Raw genomic sequence first — 21,703 nt, forward strand, 5'->3', positions numbered from 1 at the left:
TCAAAATTGGTAACAGAACTAACCAGGCAGCATTGCTTAGTTCAGTGGAGGACAACTGTAATGAGAGGCAGACACAATTAGTAGGCCCAAATAATAAAGTGGGCAAAATAAAGTTCAAAATTGGTAACAGGAGTAAACAGGCGGCACTGCTTTGTTCAGTGGAGAACACCTTTGAGCGGCAGACACCATTAGTAGGCCCAACCCAACTAGTAGGCCCTATGCAGTTTAATATTACAAATGAAGGCCGAAAGCCTGAAGATTAAAGGTCAGGAAAATAACACAGGACAACACCATGGTGCGGCAGACACCGTTAGTAGGCCCCAACCACCAATTTTTTTAAAAACAGCACTTAATGAGAGCCAGAAGGTTGAAGCTCAGACAAGGAAACCTGGAGGAGAACACCAAGGAGGAGGAGAACACCCAGGAGCGGCAGACATCAACAGTAGGCCCCAACCAAACTAGTAGCCCAAATGCAGTTTCCTATTTTTTAAAAAAGCCCGAAAACCTGAATTGAGGACAATTTGAATTAGGGACTGCAGACAGACTTAGTAGGCTGTCCCCTGTGGACCATGCATCCACCACATTAACCCATTGCGCCGTAATGGACACGTAACCTTCCGTGGCCATGCCTACAGGTCCATTTGTCTGTTGTCAGGTGTACCTTTGTACTCACAGATTGACAGAGTGCATGGACAATGCGGTCTTTTACATGCTGGTGGAGGGCTGGGATGGCTTTTCTCGCAAAAGAAGTGTCAACTGGGTAGCTCGTAGCGTGGTACAGCGTAGTCCATCATGGCTTTATTAATATTAAATAAAAGAAAAAAATAGGCTCTATGCAGTTTTAAATAGGTTACATGGGTACACAGGCAGCATTGTTGTGGTCAGCGGAGGAGGATTGCAAGGAGGGACCGCAGACAGGCTTACTAGGCCTAAAATAAAAATAGGCTCTATGCAGTTTTAAATAGGTTACATGGGTACACAGGCAGCATAGTTGTGGTCAGTGGAGGAGGATTGCAAGGAGGGACCGCAGAAAGGCTTACTAGGCCTAAAATAAATAAAAATAGGCTCTATGCAGTTTTAAATAGGTTACATGGGCACACAGGCAGCATTGTTGAGGTCAGTGGAGGAGGATTGCAAGGAGGGACCGCAGACAGGCTTACTAGGCCTAAAATAAATAAAAATAGGCTCAAGGCACTTAGAGTTATCTTGCAGGGGTACACAGGCAGCATTGGTGTGGTCAGCGGAGGACGATTGCAAGGAGTGTCTGACACAGTTAGTACTCACAAAAAATAAATAGATGTTAATGTCTCGCAAAACAACAACAACAAAAAAAAAGTGTGGCATACTTAGGTACAGGGGTGGGCTCATCTGCTGAGTTTCTGACATAGTAATTTGGCAGTAAGTATTTATTGGTGTCAATATAGGACACTGACCCAGACTACTTTAACTAGCATCATAGATGTCAACAAATTGGTATTGTCAGTGCCAGGCATTGAATGATGTCAGCGCATAGACTAAACATTGGTGGAGCTGTGAGAGATAATTTTGCACGTGGTAGAGCACAGTTTGAGCTGGGGGGGGTGAACTCTCTTGTGGCCGGCGGTACCATCCCAGGGCCCCTCATGTTACAACGGTGTGTCTGATGTTGGGTGCGCGCCACCACCGCCAGAGACACTTTATTGTACTATGAGGGACCCAGTGGCAGTGCCGTCGACCAAAAGCGGGCACACCCACCTCTTCAGACAAACGGCACTCTAACAGGTGCTTGCGCCAAGTGGCGAGACCACGGCCCCGTGGGGGGAGTTTTCCCATTGAGGGAGGTGTAAACATGTCGTATGCTGGACAAACAGCTGCTGCAAATTAAGAGATTGGAACACTCAGTAAGACCAGTCCACAAGCAAGACCTTTTTATAGGAAAGCTAGGTGTCAGCCCGGAAAGGTGGGGCAAAATAATTTGAAATCCAGGAGTGGTTCATTTTAATGAAGGTTAGATCATCCACATTTTGGGTAGCCAGACGAGTCCTTTTTTCGGTTAATATTGAACCAGCAGCACTGAATACTCTTTCTGATAGCACACTAGCTGCTGGGCAAGCAAGCTCCTGCAATGCATATTCTGCCAATTCAGGCCAGGTGTCTAATTTGGATGCCCAGTAATTAAATGGGAATGACGGTTGAGGGAAAACATCGATAAGGGATGAAAAATAGATAGTAACCATACTGGACAAATGTTGTCTCCTGTCACTTTGAATAGATGCTGCAGTACCTGTCCTGTCTGCGGTCATTGCGAAATCACTCCACAACCTGGTCAGAAAACCCCTCTGTCCAACGCCACTTCTGATTTGTGCACCTCTAACACCTCTGCCCTGTAGCCCCCTGCAGCTCGTGTGAGAACCATCACCGGCGCTGTGTGCTGGGAATGCCTGAATCAAACGGTCTACAAGAGTTGCTTGTTTGGTTGCTAATATTTGTTCGAGGTTCTCATGTGGCATAATATTTTGCAATTTGCCTTTATAGAGAGGGTCAGGATGCAGGCCAACCAGTAATCGTCATCGCTCATCATTTTAATAATGCGTGGGTCCCTTTTGAGGATACGTAAGGCATAATCCGCCATGTGGGCCAAAGTTCCAGTTGTCAAATCTGCGGTTGTGCTGGTTTGAGGGGCAGTTACAGGCAAATCTACGTCACTTGTCTCCCTTAAAAAACCAGAACCCGGCCTTGCAACGCCACTAATTTCTGTTGGCCCAGGAGAAACTTCCTCATTAAAAAAGTACTCATCCCCATCATCCTCCTCGTCCTCCTCATCCTCTTCGCCCACTACCGCCTCCTCTACACGGCCCTGACCAGACAATGGCTGACTGTCATCAAGGCTTTCCTCTTCCTCGGCTGCAGACGCCTGCTCCTTTATGTGCGTCAAACTTTGCATCAGCAGACGCATTAGGGGGATGCTCATGCTTATTATGGCGTTGTCTGCACTAACCAGCCATGTGCATTCCACAAAACACTGAAGGACTTGACACAGGTGTTGTAGCTTCGACCACTGCACACCTGACAACTCCATGTCTGCCATCCAACTGCCTGCCCGTGTATCCTCCCACAAATACATAACAGCACGCCTCTGTTCGCACAGTCTCTGAAGCATGTGCAGTGTGGAGTTCCACCTTGTTGCAACGTCGATGATTAGGCGATGCTGGGGAAGGTTCAAAGACCGCTGATAGTTCTGCATACGGCTGGAGTGTACGGGCGAACGGCGGATATGCGAGCAAAGTCTGCGCACTTTGAGGAGCAGGTCGGGTAACCCCGGATAACTTTTCAGGAAGCACTGCACCACCAGGTTAAAGGTGTGAGCCAGGCAAGGAATGTGTTTCAGTTGGGAAAGGGCTATGGCAGCCATGAAATTCCTTCCGTTATCACTCACTACCTTGCCTGCCTCAAGATGTACAGTGCCCAGCCATGACTGAGTTTCTTTCTGCAAGAACTCGGACAGAACTTCCGTGGTGTGTCTGTTGTCGCCCAAACACTTCATTGCCAATACAGCCTGCTGACGCTTGCCACTAGCTGTCCCATAATGGCACACCTGGTGTGCAACAGTGGCAGCTGCGGATGGAGTGGATGTGCGACTGCGGTCTGTGGACGAGCTCTCGCATCTGCAGGAGGATGAGGAAGAGGAGGAGGGGGGGCGAACGCCTACAGCCAACTCTTTCCTTGACCATGGGCTAGGCAGAACTGTCCCAATATTGCTGTCCCCTGTGGACCCTGCATCCACCACATTCACCCAGTGTGCCGTGATGGACACGTAACGTCCCTGGCCATGCCTACTGGTCCATGCATCTGTTGTCAGGTGCACCTTTGTAGTCACAGACTGCCTGAGTGCATGGACGATGCAGTCTTTAACATGCTGTTGGAGGGCTGGGATGGCTTTTCTAGAAAAGAAGTGTCGACTGGGTAGCTCGTAGCGTGGTACAGCGTAGTCCATCAGCGCTTTGAAAGCTTCGCTTTCAACTAACCGGTAGGGCATCATCTCTAATGAGATTAGTCTAGCAATGTGGGCGTTCAAACCCTGTGTACGCGGATGCGAGGATGAGTACTTCCTTTTCCTAACGAGAGTCTCATGTAGGGTGAGCTGGACTGGAGAGCTGGAGATCGTGGAACTAGCGGTGGTGCCGGTGGACATGGCAGACTGAGAGAGGGTTGGAGATGGTATTCTTGCCGGTGCCCTACATGCAGTGTTTCCTACTACGAACCTGGTGATTCCCTGACTGCTTTGGCCTGGAGACAAAAGCTGCACAGATACTGCAGGTGTTGCGGTAAATGGTGGGCTTACAGTGAGGGAAGGGATGTAGCGTTGCTGACTAGCTTCATTGGCCGAGGGTGCTGCAACCTTTGGGCACGTTTGGTAGTTAGTCCAGGCTTGCAAATGCATGGTGGATAAATGTCTATGCATGCAACTTGTATTTAGACTTTTAAGATTCTGACCTCTGCTTAAGGTAGTTGAACATTTTTGACAGATGACTTTGCGCTGATCATTTGGATGTTGTTTAAAAAAATGCCAGACTGCACTCTTTCTACTATGGGATACCTTTTCAGGCATTGCAGACTGAGCTTCTTTAACCGGATGGCCACGCTGTCCTCCAACTGGTTTTGGTTTTGCCACGCGTTTTTGGCCAGATACGGGCCCGGCAGATGGAACCTGTTGTGATGTTGATGCCTGCTGCGGCTCCTCCTCCTCCTCCACTTCAGAACTACTGCCGCCTGCACCCTGTTCCCCCAATGGCTGCCAATCGGGGTCAACAACTGGGTCATCTATGACCTCCTCTTCTATCTCGTGTGCAACTTTGTCTGTGTCACCGTGTAAGCCGGTGGTATAGCGTTCGTGACGGGGCACCATAGTCTCAGCTGGGTTTGATTCTGGCTCAGTACACTGCGAGGGCAATGTTCTGGTCTGAGTCAAAGGAACAGCATAGTAATCTGGCTGTGGCTGTGCATCATTGCACTCCATGTCCGATTCAATTTCTAATGGGCATGGCCTGTTAACTGTTTCACTGTCTAACCCAGGAACGGTATGTGTAAAGAGCTCCATGGAGTAACCCGTTGTGTCTCCTGACACATCCTTCTCTCTTGTTCTGGGTGAAGAAGACAAGGAAGCGACTTGTCCCTGACCGTGAACATCCACTAACGACGCGCTGCTTTTACATTTTGCACTTTCAGAAGAGGAGGCAAAAGAGCTAGAGGCTGAGTCAGCAAGGAAAGCCAAAAATTGTTCTTGCTGCTCCGGCTTTAAAAGCGGTTTTCCTACTCCCAGAAAAGGGAGCGTTCGAGGCCTTGTGTAGCCAGACGACGAACCTGGCTCAACAACTCGAGACTTAGGTGCTGTACTGCTTTTACCACGACCACCTGATGCTCCACCACCACTACCATCATTACCGGCTGACAATGACCGCCCACAGCCACGACCTCTTCCACCTGACTTCCTCATTGTTTGCAAAACGTAACCAAAGTAACGGTATTTGTTACTGTAAAACAACTTATAAGGTGAACTCAAACTTCTGTAGGATTTATATACACCTTTAAAAGTGGCTGACACTGAAAGGAAAACCAGGCCCAATGTTACACACTAGGTTTTCTGTGCCCCAATAATTTGAGACAGATGGCACACACACGACCGGCACTCAAGCAGAAATGCCAATCTTAATCTCCCACTATTTATTTACTTTTTTCAGGGAGAATAAAAAAAAAAAAAAAAGGCCCAGTATTACACACTGGTTTTCTGTGGCACACAATGAGAGACAGATGCCACACACAGCAATGGCACAGAGGCAGACTTGCCAATCTTTATCTCCCACTATTTATTTATTTATTTTCAGGGAGAATTTACAAAAAAAAAAAATGGCCAGTATTACACACTGGTTTTCTGTGGCACACAATGAGAGACAGATGCCACACACAGCAATGGCACAGAGGCAGACTTGCCAAACTTTATCTCCCACTATTTATTTTTTTTTTTTCAGGGAGAATTTACAAAAAAAAAAAAAATGGCCCAGTATTACACACTGGTTTTCTGTGGCACACTATGAGAGACAGATGCCACACACCGCAATGGCACAGAGGCAGACTTGCCAATCTTTATTCCCACTATTTATTTATTTTTTTTTTTTTTCAGGGAGAATTTACAAAAAAAAAAAATGGCCCAGTATTACACACTGGTTTTCTGTGGCACACTATGAGAGACAGATGCCACACACAGCAATGGCACAGAGGCAGACTTGCCAGTCTTTATCTCCCTGCAGTAATCTCAGAAAAGTATGGCAGGCAGCTATAAAAAGGACTGCTGCACACAAAAGTGTGGACAAACAAACATGTTATATCCCAAACAATAGCCTATATCACAGGCACTTCCAAAATAAAGCAAATATCCAAGAAAATAGAACCAAAACGGAAGCTTTGTGCCAATAAAAAAACATGAATTTTATTAATAATACATTAAAAATTCTGGTAAAGTCCAAATGACAATCAGTGGAGAAACATAAGACAAAATATACTGTCTGCTGAGGAAATACATATATAGATACACCAATCCAACATAAAGTGTTCCCTAATAGATAGAATCCAGTAGAAAAAATAGAATATATAGATAGTTCAAGCAAATAATAACCTAAGTTCTAGAATGAGCAATGTACCATATATGTGGGCTAGGTAGAAATGCCTGGGTCAGCGCTACATGTCACATATAAACTGGAGCTACAAGATATATATAATAAAGAGGTATACTAACCTAAAAAAGAGTAAATAAGCCCTCAGAAAGTTGAAAGTAAAAGTAAAGTTACTGTATGTAACTCAACCTATTGACCACATAGTGATGCTCAAATATAAGGCATAATGAAAGGTATATAGGATAATGCCACTATGTATATCAATATACTGACCACATAATAGATAATGTACAAGTACATTAGGCATAGAGAGAGGTGAAAGTATATTTACCTATAACAGCAGATGGGGTCCATCTACTGCTCTGCTGTTATAGGTTAATATACTTTCACCTCTCTCTATGCCTAATGTTTGTACATTATCTATTATGTGGTCAGTATATTGATATACATAGTGGCATTATCCTATATACCTTTCATTATGCCTTATATTTGAGCATCACTATGTGTTCAATAGGTTGAGTTACATACAGTAACTTTACTTTCAACTTTCTGAGGGCTTATTTACTCTTTTTTAGGTTAGTATACCTCTTTATTATATATATCTTGTAGCCCCAGTTTATATGTGACATGTAGCGCTGACCCAGGCATTTCTACCTAGCCCACATATATGGTACATTGCTCATTCTAGAACTTAGGTTATTATTTGCTTGAACTATCTATATATTCTATTTTTTATACTGGATTCTATCTATTAGGGAACACTTTATGTTGGATAGGTGTATCTATATATGTTTTTCCTCAGCAGACAGTATATTTTGTCTTATGTTTCTCCACTGATTGTCATTTGGACTTTACCAGAATTTTTAATGTATTATTAATAAAATTAATGTTTTTTTATTGGCACAAAGCTTCCGTTTTGGTTCTATTTTCTTGGATATAAACAAACATGATAGCTGTGCAGAAAGGAAGGAACAACAGGATTTGTGCTTTGAAAAAAGCAGTTGGTTTGCACAGCGGCGTAAACACACACACACAGCAACGCAGCTATCAGGGAGCCTTCTAGGGCAGACCAATGAGCTACAGCGCTGAGGAAAAAAAAATTTAGCTTCCACTGTCCCTGCAAACAAAAGGTGGTGTTGGACAGTGGAAATCGCTACAGCACAAGCGGTTTTGGGGTGAATGTACCCTGCCTAACGCTCTCCCTGCTTCTGACGAAGCGGCAGCAACCTCTCCCAACGCTCAGATCAGCAGCAGTAAGATGGCGGTCGGCGGGAACGCCCCTTTATAGCCCCTGTGACGCCGCAGAAAGCAAGCCAATCACTGCAATGCCCTTCTCTAAGATGGTGGGGACTGAGATCTATGTCATCACGCTGCCCACACTCTGCGTCCACCTTCATTGGCTGAGAAATGGCGCTTTTAGCGTCATTGAAACGCGACTTTGGCGCGAAAGTCGCGTACCGCATGGCCGACCCCACACAGGGATCGGGTCGAGTTTCATGAGATGCCGACTTTGCCAAAAGTCAGCGACTTATGAAAATGAACGATCCGTTTCGCTCAACCCTAGTCATAACAATAGAGGCGTATACAAGACGGGAATAATCCAATCCGGACGCTAGACTCCCATATCACGTGATCATCATATAACCAGCATGCAGCGCTCGACACCACGCCAGCCCATAGGCTGTTCTCCCAGTCCATCCATATTCGTCAGCGGGTGTAGTTGTACTGCGCATGTCTACGACGTCACGTTCCTGAAGGGCTATACTGCGCATGTCAAAGTTCCAATTTGTAGTTGTACCGCGCATATCCGCGACATCACATTCCTGAAGGACTATACTGCGCATGTCAAAGTTCCGATTTCCACCGGCATCAGTGCGCATGACCTCAATTGTCCACATAACTATATTGCGTAAGTCAAAGTTCCGATTTCCACCGGTATTAATGCGCATGACTTCACTTGTCCGCATATCACAGGTCAGCCCTCAGTGCACATAACACAAAACGTTTTTCGGGCGCTCCTTCATTCTTAGTCCACATCACATCGCGCAATGGAGTGCACATCCAATATGACATTTAAGTGATATCAGGCGACATGTAAGTCTTCTTAAATGTCCATATTCTATTCGGAGCACTATCACCAATGTACAAAATATAAATAACCCAAATGTCATATCCTAAGTAGTATATGCGAACCTGTAATGCAACATCATATGTAAATCTGTAATGAAGTATAAGACATACAGGAGGAAAAGAGAGTCATTGATCACAATAGATTAAACATGATTCACAGGGAAGCTGTCAATGCAATGTGGAGCATTCAATTTACAAAATGCACTAAAAAGAAGGAACCATTATCTTATGTGGACACATATACCCAAAAGAGGGGAGACAATATGACCCAAAGAGAGGGGGGGCCATATCATCAACCCAGCAATTAACAATAACAGATAAAACCTTCCCAATATTAATAATTCAACATCAAAAAATTTAGGAGGAACATCCTGTTAGGGACATTACTCATACTGCTCAAACATCAGACACTACAATAAAACAGTATATAACAAGGTTAAAAACAATATACCGATTATTGCACCACAGTAGATCCACAGAACACTATAGGAAACAACTCTGTTGGTATTCAATATTCAATCCCCTAGGGAAGAGAGTATCAAGCTCAAATATCCATTTCAGCTCTTTTTTCTTAAGGAGAGAAACACGATCCCCACCCCGTCTTAGTATAGGTACATCATCTATAATTCTATATCTAAGTTGATTGACCGAATGTCCCAACTCGTGAAAATGCCTTGGTACCGGAAGATCAATAAGCTTTGTTCTAATAGTACTTTTATGCTTAGAGATCCTTGACCTGATCTCCATCGTAGTCTCGCCTACGTAGTAGAGGCCACAAGGGCAACTAAGAACATAAACCACAAAACTACTCCTGCATGTATAACGTTTTTGTATCATATATTTTTTTCCGGTATGGGGGTGATAGAAAGATGCCCCTTTCACCATATTGTTACAACATGCACATCCGAGACAAGGGAAATTACCCAAGCTCGGACGGCTGAGAGTAGTTTGTAGGTCCCTCTTTGAACTGCCCACATCAGATACAACCAACTCATTCTTTAAACTTCTGTTCCTCCTATATGAGAAAAGTGGAGGTAACTGAAATTCATTAACATTAGCATGTCCCCTATTCAACAGTGGCCAGTGTCTTCGTATTATGTCAGAGATCTGATGACTCTGACCATTGTATGCCGTGACAAACGGTATCCTTTTCTCTGATTCCACAGCCACCTTAGGAGTAAGGAGCTCATCCCTTTCTTTGGATAATACTTTAGTCTTAAACCTATCCAAATCAGACTTAGGATACCCTCTTGCAAGAAATTTTTGGCACATTTCATTGAGCCTAACATCAATCAAAGTATCACTAGAAACAATTCTTCTAACTCTCAAGAGTTGGCTCCATGGAAGAGACTCCACCATTCGACGTGGGTGTTCACTGCAAAAATGTAATAAATTGTTCCTATCCGTCCGTTTAACAAACAGATCGGTATGCAACAACCCATCACTTTTATAAACACGTGTCTAAAAACTGCATCTTAGTCTGGGAACACTCCATAGTGAACAACAACCCAGGGTAGATGTCATTCAAAAATGAGTGAAAAAGCTCTAGCTCATCCCGGTCACCATCCCATATCAGAAAGACGTCATCAATGTAGCGCCGCCAGCCCCTGACACGGCCCCAAAATCGAGAACTGTACACGTTTTCGCCCTCCAGGACAGCCATATAGATGTTAGCATAAGTCGGGGCCACATTGGACCCCATGGCTGTCCCACGGCGCTGCAGGAAGTATTCATCCCCAAAGAGAAAAAAATTTCTCTAAAGGATGAACTCCAGCAACGCCAGGGCGAACCATGCACAGTCTGGAGCCATATCGGAGCCGGCTAGTGCCACACCAACTTCTGACAGCCCCCTGACATGTTCGATGGACGTATATAGCGATGTAATGTCAAAAGAGACCAACCATGTGGAATCCTCAACCCGTACACCCTCCAAGGACCTAATGAAGTCACTTGTATCCTTCACATAAGATGGTGCAGCAACTGCAAATTTCCTCAACAAGTGGTCTAAAACGATCGCCACTTCATTACATAAGGAACCCCTGCCCGACACAATCGGGCGACCAGGGGGCCTCTGGAGATCCTTGTGGATCTTCGGAAGGGTGTACAAGATGGGAACCACTGGGTGCTCAACTGTAAGATATTCAGCCAACTTGGCGTCAATAAGACCATTATTTTGTGCTTCCTCTATCAGTGTATCCAATTCTAATTTGAACCTCTGGGTTGGGTTCCCCTGAAGTCTCTCATACACCTTTGTATCCGAAAGCTGTGACCTTATCTCATCAATATATTGGGCAGTATCCATCACCACCAAGGCCCCGCCCTTGTCGGCAGCCTTGATGGTAATGGATTTGTTGTTTTTCAAAATCCCAATTTCCCTACGTTCTGCTTGGGTCAAATTTGAACGGCCCACTCTCCTCCCTTTTTGTTTCAATCAGGCTATATCAGCCTTCACAAATTTACAAAAAGTCTCTATAACAGGGTCCTGTACCGGAGGCACAAAATCACTCTTATTATAGAGATCAAACATATCAAGAGAGAGATGTGTGTGAGAATCCAAGGTCACAGCCTTCTCTTTACCTGAAAAAAATAATGCCAATTTCAAACGCCTAAAAAAAGAGAACAGATCAATATCAACATTAAACCAATTGGTGCTACCTGTAGGGCAAAACGAAAGCCCCTTGGAAAGCACCTTAACCTATAAATCTGAAAGAATTAATGAAGATATATTTACCACCAAAGAGGGTGCTTCGCTCACTTCCTCCTCCCCTTGGATCTGGTCACCGACCCTTGGTTCTCTCTTCCTGTGTTTCCTGCCACCCCTGTGGCCCCTCCGTCTCCTTGGGATGTCACCATCCCTTTGGCTAAAAAACGAGTCGTATCCAAATTCATCATACCACCTTCATCTGTGGAGTCGATTCACCACCTGTGAATCCAAAAGCCGCTTGTGCATTCGCACCTTTACAAGGTCTCCTCGTTCTCTTTGGAGCACCTCTAGAACGTCCAGACCCTGATGTTGGTCTATTTGGCAAAGAATTTCTAAACTGCCAACCATATATCCAGCCATTATTGTAATCGTCCAGATCCCTGAACCATTTGGATCTCTTGGTATCCTCCAATCCGACCTTAAACTTGAGGAGATTTTCCTCCATCTTAGTATTGATATTTCCAAGCTCATCCGCTGAAGTGGCAGACAGAAGAGCATTTTTCGTCTCATCCTGTTTAATTTTTAAGGTCTCAATCTCTTTCTTCAGAAATTCTATATTTAGTAGCATGATGTCAAAAGCATATTTATTGCCAATCGCCTCAAACTTAGCACAAAATTGCACACTGTTTGGCATCAGGGTGGGTCTTAGATTAGGTCTCAACCCCCTAGGGATTCTCTTGGCCTTAAAATACTCCACCAGCGTTCCAGCATGTAGTTCTAGTGAGATGATTTTTCTCCTCTCTGTCTCCCATCTCGTTTTCAGCATTTCAACGGATGGCTGTCTCAAATACGAGTTGTCAGTTTTAGCGTCTGATATGATCCTTGCAGCATCCTCATCGGTATAGTAAAAACAGGCAGATGCTGGTTCACCACCACTCAATCCAGCACAAATATCCATTATTAAAAATACAAAAGGATGCAGGCCAAACAGGACCCACACAATGCAAGTATCAAATAGTAGTAGGGCCGCACCCTGAAGTTACACAGTCTCTACGGACATAGGGACGCAAGTCCTTACCGGGGAGTCCATCCCAGTACACAAATCCAAACATAAAAGAAGAGAAGGACAGCGCCACACTAGGATGTGAAGAAAGCAACTCACATTTTAATCTGCCTCCTGCGGCAACGTTTCGGTCCGAAAATCAAGCACAGTGAAAGAACATTCTAACCACCATTATATACCCTTAGACACACCCCATTAATTAGCTAACACCAAATGGGGTGACTATCTCAGTTTAGAAAAAACACAATATAATATAATACACACATATACATATAAAAACTGTCCCACACAAGTAGCCCTGTATACGTCCCACTAACTAACATAGTCCAACTGATCCTGATCGCTCCCTATTGTACAATCGCGTTCATAAATCCAATAATAAACACCCAGCATTAAAGATGTAAACAAACCACATCTCACCAATCTGGGCTATGCATCGACGGTTGTCATAACAATAGAGGCGTATACAAGACGGGAATAATCCAATCCGGACGCTAGACTCCCATATCACGTGATCATCATATAACCAGCATGCAGAGCTCGACACCACGCCAGCCCATAGGCTGTTCTCCCAGTCCATCCATATTCGTCAGCGGGTGTAGTTGTACTGCGCATGTCTACGACGTCACGTTCCTGAAGGGCTATACTGCGCATGTCAAAGTTCCAATTTGTAGTTGTACCGCGCATATCCGCGACATCACATTCCTGAAGGACTATACTGCGCATGTCAAAGTTCCGATTTCCACCGGCATCAGTGCGCATGACCTCAATTGTCCACATAACTATATTGCGTAAGTCAAAGTTCCGATTTCCACCGGTATTAATGCGCATGACTTCACTTGTCCGCATATCACAGGTCAGCCCTCAGTGCACATAACACAAAAAGTTTTTCGGGCGCTCCTTCATTCTTAGTCCACATCACATCGCGCAATGGAGTGCACATCCAATATGACATTTAAGTGATATCAGGTGACATGTAAGTCTTCTTAAATGTCCATATTCTATTCGGGGCACTATCACCAATGTACAAAATATAAATAACCCAAATGTCATATCCTAAGCAGTATATGCGAACCTGTAATGCAACATCATATGTAAATCTGTAATGAAGTATAAGACATACTGGAGGAAAAGAGAGTCATTGATCACAATAGATTAAACATGATTCACAGGGAAGCTGTCAATGCAATGTGGAGCATTCAATTTACAAAATGCACTAAAAAGAAGGAACCATTATCTTATGTGGACACATATACCCAAAAGAGGGCAGACAATATGACCCAAAGAGAGGGGGGGCCATATCATCAACCCAGCAATTAACAATAACAGATAAAACCTTCCCAATATTAATAATTCAACATCAAAAAATTTAGGAGGAACATCCTGTTAGGGACATTACTCATACTGCTCAAACATCAGACACTACAATAAAACAGTATATAACAAGGTTAAAAACAATATACCGATTATTGCACCACAGTAGATCCACAGAACACTATAGGAAACAACTCTGTTGGTATTCAATATTCAATCCCCTAGGGAAGAGAGTATCAAGCTCAAATATCCATTTCAGCTCTTTTTTCTTAAGGAGAGAAACACGATCCCCACCCCGTCTTAGTATAGGTACATCATCTATAATTCTATATCTAAGTTGATTGACCGAATGTCCCAACTCGTGAAAATGCCTTGGTACCGGAAGATCAATAAGCTTTGTTCTAATAGTACTTTTATGCTTAGAGATCCTTGACCTGATCTCCATCGTAGTCTCGCCTACGTAGTAGAGGCCACAAGGGCAACTAAGAACATAAACCACAAAACTACTCCTGCATGTATAACGTTTTTGTATCATATATTTTTTTCCGGTATGGGGGTGATAGAAAGATGCCCCTTTCACCATATTGTTACAACATGCACATCCGAGACAAGGGAAATTACCCAAGCTCGGATGGCTGAGAGTAGTTTGTAGGTCTCTCTTTGAACTGCCCACATCAGATACAACCAACTCATCCTTTAAACTTCTGTTCCTCCTATATGACAAAAGTGGAGGTATGCCATTAGATACCGAGATGAGATCCTCAGACCCCTTGTGAGACAATATGCTGGTGCGGTTGGCCCTGGGTTCCTCCTAATGCAGGACAATGCCAGACCTCATGTGGCTGGAGTGTGTCAGCAGTTCCTCCAAGATGAAGACATTGAAGCTCTGGACTGGCCCGCTCATTCCTCAGACCTGAATCTGATTGAACACATCTGGGACATCATGTCTTGCACCATCCACCATTGTCACGTTGCACCGCAGATTGTCCAGGAGTTGGCAGATGCTTTAGTCCAGGTCTGGGAGGAGATCCCTCAGGAGACCATCATCAGGAGCATGCCCAGGCATTTTAGGGAGGTCATACAGGCACGTGGAGTCCGCACACTACTGAACATCATTTCCTTGTCTTGAGGCATTTCCACTGAAGTTGGATCAGCCTGTAACTTCATTTTCCACTTTGATTTTGAGCATCATTTCAACTCCAGACCTCCATTGCATATTAGTTGTGATTTCCATTGATAATTTTTAAGTTTTATTGTTCTCAACAAATTCCACTGGAATATTTTATTCAGTAATATCTAGGATGTGGTATTTTAGTGTTCCCTTTATTTTTTTGAGCAGTGAATATATATCCCAGTATAGTCACTGCCAACTAGCTGTCAAAAGCTAACAAAAGGAACTAGCTGCCACCGGGAATCGTTTATACAGTCCGATTGGACACGCGTTGCAGATAGCTTATGGCTTCCGGGGTGAGGTTTGCAATGAAAAAAGAAAAGAGCTATTACATTTTGTAGATCTAATTGGGAAAGGTAGGCAGTGTTTATAAAAAATATACAAAGATGTTACAAAATTGTAGCAAAACTGTACATTATATACACTGCTCAAAAAATAAAGGGAGCACTTAAACAACACAGTGTAACTCCAAGTCAATCACACTTCTGTGAAATCAACCTGTCCAGTTATGAAACAACACCCATTGTGAATCAATTTCTCCTGCTGTTATGCAATTGGAACAGACAGCAGGTAGAATTGGTAGGCAATTAGCAAGACAATCCCTATAAAGGAATGGTTCTGCAGTGGGTGACCACATACCATTTCTCTGTTCTCATCCTTTTTGACTTTTGTTTTGGTCACTTTTGCATTTTGCCGTTGCTCTCACTCCTAGAGTTACTGTACAGTTGAATGAGGCGGTGTCTATAACCCACAGAAGTTGCCCAGGTTGTGCAGCTCATCCAGAATGGCACATCAATGTGAGCTGTGGCAAGAGAGGTAGCTGTGTCTTTCAGCACAGTGTACAGAGCAAGGAGCAAATACCAGGAGACAGACCAGTACACCAGGAGACATGGACCTGAATCCAATTTAGCACATTTGGGACATCATGTCTTGTTCCATTGACCGACACCACAGACTGTGAAGGAGTTGACTGATGCTTTAATCCAGGTCTGGGAGGAGATCTCTGAGGAGAACATTTGCCGCCTTATCAGGTGCATGCCCAGGCATTGTAGGGAGGTCATATACAACACCCGCTAGGGCCGTGAGGCACTCAGAACCGGGTTGCATGGCTCTTAAAGGGGTGGTCACGGTAGGGTGACCCGGTCCGTGGCCCTGGGTGCACAATTAAAAGGGATGAGGCAATTGTTTGTAGGGGATTGTTATAGCTGAATACCACCTGTGGTATTCAGCTATAGATGGCCAATGCTTCTTAAAGGGACAGCAGGGGCCAATGGTGATGCAGCTAGGATGGTTCTGCTCCCCACAGGTGGAGCGGGGGCGCAGGGTTACCGGAATAGTCTGAGGGGTTGTGGATATTGGGGTTCAGGAATGATTGGAGAACAAAGGGACTGTAGTTTCTTTAATTGAATTTGCAGTCCAGAGCACAGGTACAGGTGGTATTGGAGATCCAGGCAGCCTGGAAGCAGTTCAGAATCCACCTAGCCAGGTGGGGTTGGAAGCCTCCTTACTGCACTGTTCTTTAGCTTCTTGATGCCTTAAGCTCTCTTCAAGTCCCTCTCTGTCTGTCCTTTTGGTGGAACACTACCCACATGGCAGGCAGCTTGAGACTTTTCCTGATGTCACTCCCTCATGGTGACTCTGGGCTCTCTAGTTTGCTGCTGTGCCTTTGGACGTCAGATGTGGCCAGGAGACCTACAATCTCCTGTTCTCAGTTGCTGGGCATGCAGTTCCCACACAACCAAGGACTCCGGTGTCTGGTCTGTAGCGCTCGGTCCTGGGGGGGAGCTCAGTCGCAGCTCCTATCCCCAGCTTCTCCTCACTTGCTTCCTCATCCTTCACTGTCTCTGACTGACTGAATAAACCCGCCTCCAGACCAGAACTTATCAGGGAAGTTCCCCTGAAACTGGGTTTAGAGCTCCCGCTTCTGGTCTGGAGTCAAGAAATTGTTGCATGCTAGTGTTACCTGTTAAGGGGATTCCTTCTTGCATCCAGACATAGCATTACCCCCTGTGAGGGAGGCATTGCCACTGTGGGATCAGGGCTCCTGAGGTGCCACACATACAGACACGTGGTGGGCCACACACACTGTTGAGCATTATTTCCTTGTCTTGAGACATTTCTACTGAAGTTAGATCTGCCTGTAATTTGATTTTCTACTTTTGATACGTTTGAGTATCATTCCAAATCCAGACCTCCAATTTTTATTTACATTGATTATTTTTAGGTTTTATTGTTCTCAACACATTCCACTATGTAATGAATAAAGATTTGTAAGGGGAATGTTTCATTCAGTGATATCTAGGATGTGGTATTTTAGTGTACCCTTTATTTTTTTGAGCAGTGTACAATTAAAAGGCATAAGAAAGAAAAGTACTGAACCTGATGTTGCAGGAATGGCTCTTATCTTCAAGGAGGGAAACACTTTGATTAGGAAACTGTAACACTGTCACAGTGAACTGTCTTCCAGAAAATGAACAATGACAGAAACCCAAACTCTGATTTTATTAGATCAAGGTTATGCCCACATGCATGGGCGGACATACCGCCGGTTCAACCACTGTGGCTGCACAGGGGCCCAGAGGCTCCGGGGGCCCCTACAGGCAGGGACAGTGTTAGGGGCAGGCAGCTGCCTATGGCCCCCACTCCCCCAGGGGCCCCTAGCTAGCGGCACATCATGCTGTATACTACGTGGGCTGTGCTGTATACTAGGAGGCTGTGCTGTATACCATGAGGCTGTGCTGTATACTATGTGGGCTGTGCTGTGTACTACATGGGCTGTGCTGTATACTACGCAGGCTGTGTTGTATACTATGTGGGCTGTGCTGTATACTATGTGGGCTGTGCTGTATACTATGCGGGCTGTGCTGTATAGTATGTGGGCTGTGCTGTATAGTATGAGGCTGTAATGTATACTGTGAGGCTGTGCTGTATACTACGCGGGCTGTGCTGTATACTACGTGGGCTGTGTAATATACTATGCAGGCTGTGTTATATACTATGCAGGCTGTGTTATATACTATGCAGGCTGTGTTATATACTATGCAGGCTGTGCTATATACTATGCAGGCTGGGTTATATACTAAGCGGGCTTTGTTATATACTATGCGGGCTGTGCTATATGCTATGCGGGCTGTGCTACATACTATGAGGGCTGCGCTATATACTATGCAGACTGTGTTACATACTATGGGGGCTGTGTTATATACTATTGTGGGGTATATTATATTCTATGGGGAAGCTGTGTTATATACAATGCGGGCTGTGTTATATACTATGGGGGTACATTAAATTCTATGGGGGAGGCTGTGTTATATACTATGGAGGGCTGCATTATATTCTATGGGGGCTACATTATATACTACGTGGAGGTGGGCTGTATTATATTCTATGGGGGGTTAAATTTTTTTCTATGGGGGGCTATATTAGATTTTATGAGGGATGATTGCATCATACTCTTTGATGGGGCTACATTATATTCTATGGGGAGGTGGGCTGTATTATATTCTATTCGAGGCTACATTATATTCTATGGGGTGCTGTATTATATTTATATTTTATTTTGAGTGATTGCATCATACTCTATGAGGGGGCTACAATATCCTATATGAGGGAGGCTGCATTATATTCTATGGGGGTTACATTATAATCTGTGGGGTGGCTGCATTGTGCTGTATGGGGTGGCTGCATTATACAATATGTGGGTTGCATTATACTGTATCGAGGACTATGGGGAATACATTATACTATATGAAGAACTATGGGGTGCATTATACTATGGGAAGTGAATTGTACTACATGGATGACTATGGCAGTGCATTATACTATATGGAGCACTATGAGGAGTATATTATACTATGTGGAGGACTGAGCAGTGTATTTTAATATTTTAATATATGGAGCACTATGAGGAGTGTATTATACTATATGGAGGACTATGGGAAGTGTATAATACTACATGAAGGACTATGGGGCATATTATTTTATATGGAGGACTATGGGGTGTGCAATTTACAATATGGAGGACTGTGGTGCACATTATACTATATACTATATGGAGGACTATGAGGGCTCCATATAGTATAATGCACTCCTATGAAGAGTGTAATATACTATGTGGAAGACTATGGTAAGTGTTTAATACTATATGGAGGACTGAGGAGTGTATTATACTATATGGAGGACTATGGGGTGTGCATTTTACAATATGGAGGACTGTGGTGCACATTATACTATGTGGAGGACTATGGGGTGTATTATGCTTGTGAAGAAACCAGATTGTATCTTAATTTCCCAGACAACTATGTTTTGCAAAAACAAAAGAACGGGCTTTTTTATCTGTATATTGGCTTGTGAATTTAAGTGTTTATGTCTGGTGGGTCAAGAAGACAGACTTGCCCACTGATATACTATCTAACATACTGTGTAAAGGTACCGTCACATTAAGCGACGCTGCAGTGATATAGACAATGATGCCGATCGCTGCAGCGTCGCTGTATCGTCGCTGTGTGGTCGCTGGAGAGCTGTCACACAGACAGCTCTCCAGCGACCAACAATGCTGAAGTCCCCTGGTAACCAGGGTAAACATCGGGTTACTAAGCGCAGGGCCGCGCTTAGTAACCCGATGTTTACCCTGGTTACCATTGTAAATGTAAAAAAACCCAAACACTACATACTTACATTCCGGTGTCTGTCCCCCGGCCTCAGCTCCCCGGCACTGTCTCAGCGCCGGCCCTAACAGCAGAGCGGTGATGTCACCGCTGTGCTTTACGGCCGGCCGGAGCTCAGTCAGTGCGGGAAGCTGACTGCGAGGGGACAGACACCGGAATGTAAGTATGTGCTGGTTTTTTTTTTTTACATTTACAATGGTAACCAGGGTAAACATCGGGTTACTAAGCGCGGCCCTGTGCTTAGTAACCCGATGTTTACCCTGGTTACCAGTGAAGACATCGCTGAATCCGTGTCACACACACCGATTCAGCGATGTCTGCGGGCGATCCAGCGACGAAATAAGGTGCTGGCCTTCTAGCTCCGACCAACGATTTCACAGCAGGATCCAGATCGCTGCTGCGTGTCAAACACAACGATATCGCTATCCAGGACGCTGCAACATCATGGATCGCTAGCGATATCGTTGTTAAGTCGCTCAGTGTGAAGGTACCTTAAGTCTGTAATAATGACTGTACATTGAGTGGGTTAAGCTTTGTTTATTGATGTGTGCTTATATGCTAATAGTGCTACTTAATCCCATCACCGTTGTTTACCTTACCTTGATGTTGGACTGAAAGACCCTGGATAATTCTAAAAATAGCTTGCATGCCTTGGGTATAAAATGACTCGGAGTTCACATCTTGAGAGTCTGAAGTAATACAGAGCTACCAGCCAGACATTCTGCAAACCAACCAACAGACAAGAGAATGAACTGCAGCCAATTCATCATGGCACCATCACGAGGGACACTGATCTAGGATTCTATAGGAAACAACCTAGGGGTTGTCGGCTCCGGTTGGAAGGACACAGATCTGATCCAGTGACCATCTCTGAACCATGGATATGTTTGTAGAAAGCCAGGGTTGGGACCCGCTGGTCGCCTGGTTCCATAGAGATGGTCAGATAAGCCATGTGGTGCCTCTCGTGGCAACTGGTTTTGGACCTTGTATGGACTCTATGGACAGTTCTTGGTCATCTCCCTATGCTTGTCATTACCCCTTCTCTGTGCGTTCATCCACAGATGGAGTAGCGACCCTGGGAGCTCTGACATCATGTCATACTGGAAATACATGGAGACGCAGTGATCTCTTATATGCGCCCATGTGACCATGGGAGCTCTGACATCATGTCATACTGGAAATATGTGGAGACGCAGTGATATTTTATATGCGCCCATGTAATCAAACAATTCCAGCCATGGTGGGATTGTTCTGTTTGCTATTGTGTGTTGTGGTTCAATAAAGTATTGCCACACTGTTTTACCTTAACCCTGTGTTGTCTGTGTAGTGTATGGCCCACGGGGAGATAGAGCGGGCGTTCAGTGGTATGAGCCGTGGTCCATGCAGTCTTGCTAAAGACAGCCGGGCCAGCGGACGAGAGCAACCACTGACCCCGTTTCTCCACAATGCTAAACAAGCAAAATGCTGCATATTTATCGAGTGATTGGATTGTTTATGCCGAAACAGAAATCATTGTTCTCAGCAGCACATTGCCGGTGTAAACTGTAGATGTGCTGCTGATAACATGATACCCTATTATTAGTGATCATTCTGTTCCCATCATTCTTTCTCAAACAGTGGAAGGAGGCCGGGAAAAAAGCATTGAACGAGTTCAATATTGTCGATCTCACTCATTTAGCTACCTGAATTCAGCGCATGTAAATACAACCGAAATGCTTCTGTGTGATGTGCAATATGTTAGCTTTTTGGGCCCCATTTTAAACTTTGCCTGTGGCCCCAGTTTTGCCTAAAACTGTCCCTACCTGCAGGGCGACTAATAATGATGGCAATCTGGCCAGTTTATCTGGCCCCGATGCTCTGTGGTGCCCCTAGCCACATTGCCCTCATGTGCGGCAGGCAGGGAGCAAGGGAATGGATCCAACCTGCTTCCTGCCTGCTCTACCTGTCACACAGCATCGCCTGAATGACCTCATCATTCAGCGCCATGGCTGTGCAAGACAGGAAGCTGCCGGCAGTGGTGTGGCTTCAGGATACCATGCGCAGAGATAAGGTGTGTGTGTGCGGAGA

Source organism: Ranitomeya variabilis, chromosome 1, assembly GCF_051348905.1.
Source record: "Ranitomeya variabilis isolate aRanVar5 chromosome 1, aRanVar5.hap1, whole genome shotgun sequence".
Lineage (NCBI taxonomy): Eukaryota > Metazoa > Chordata > Amphibia > Anura > Dendrobatidae > Ranitomeya > Ranitomeya variabilis.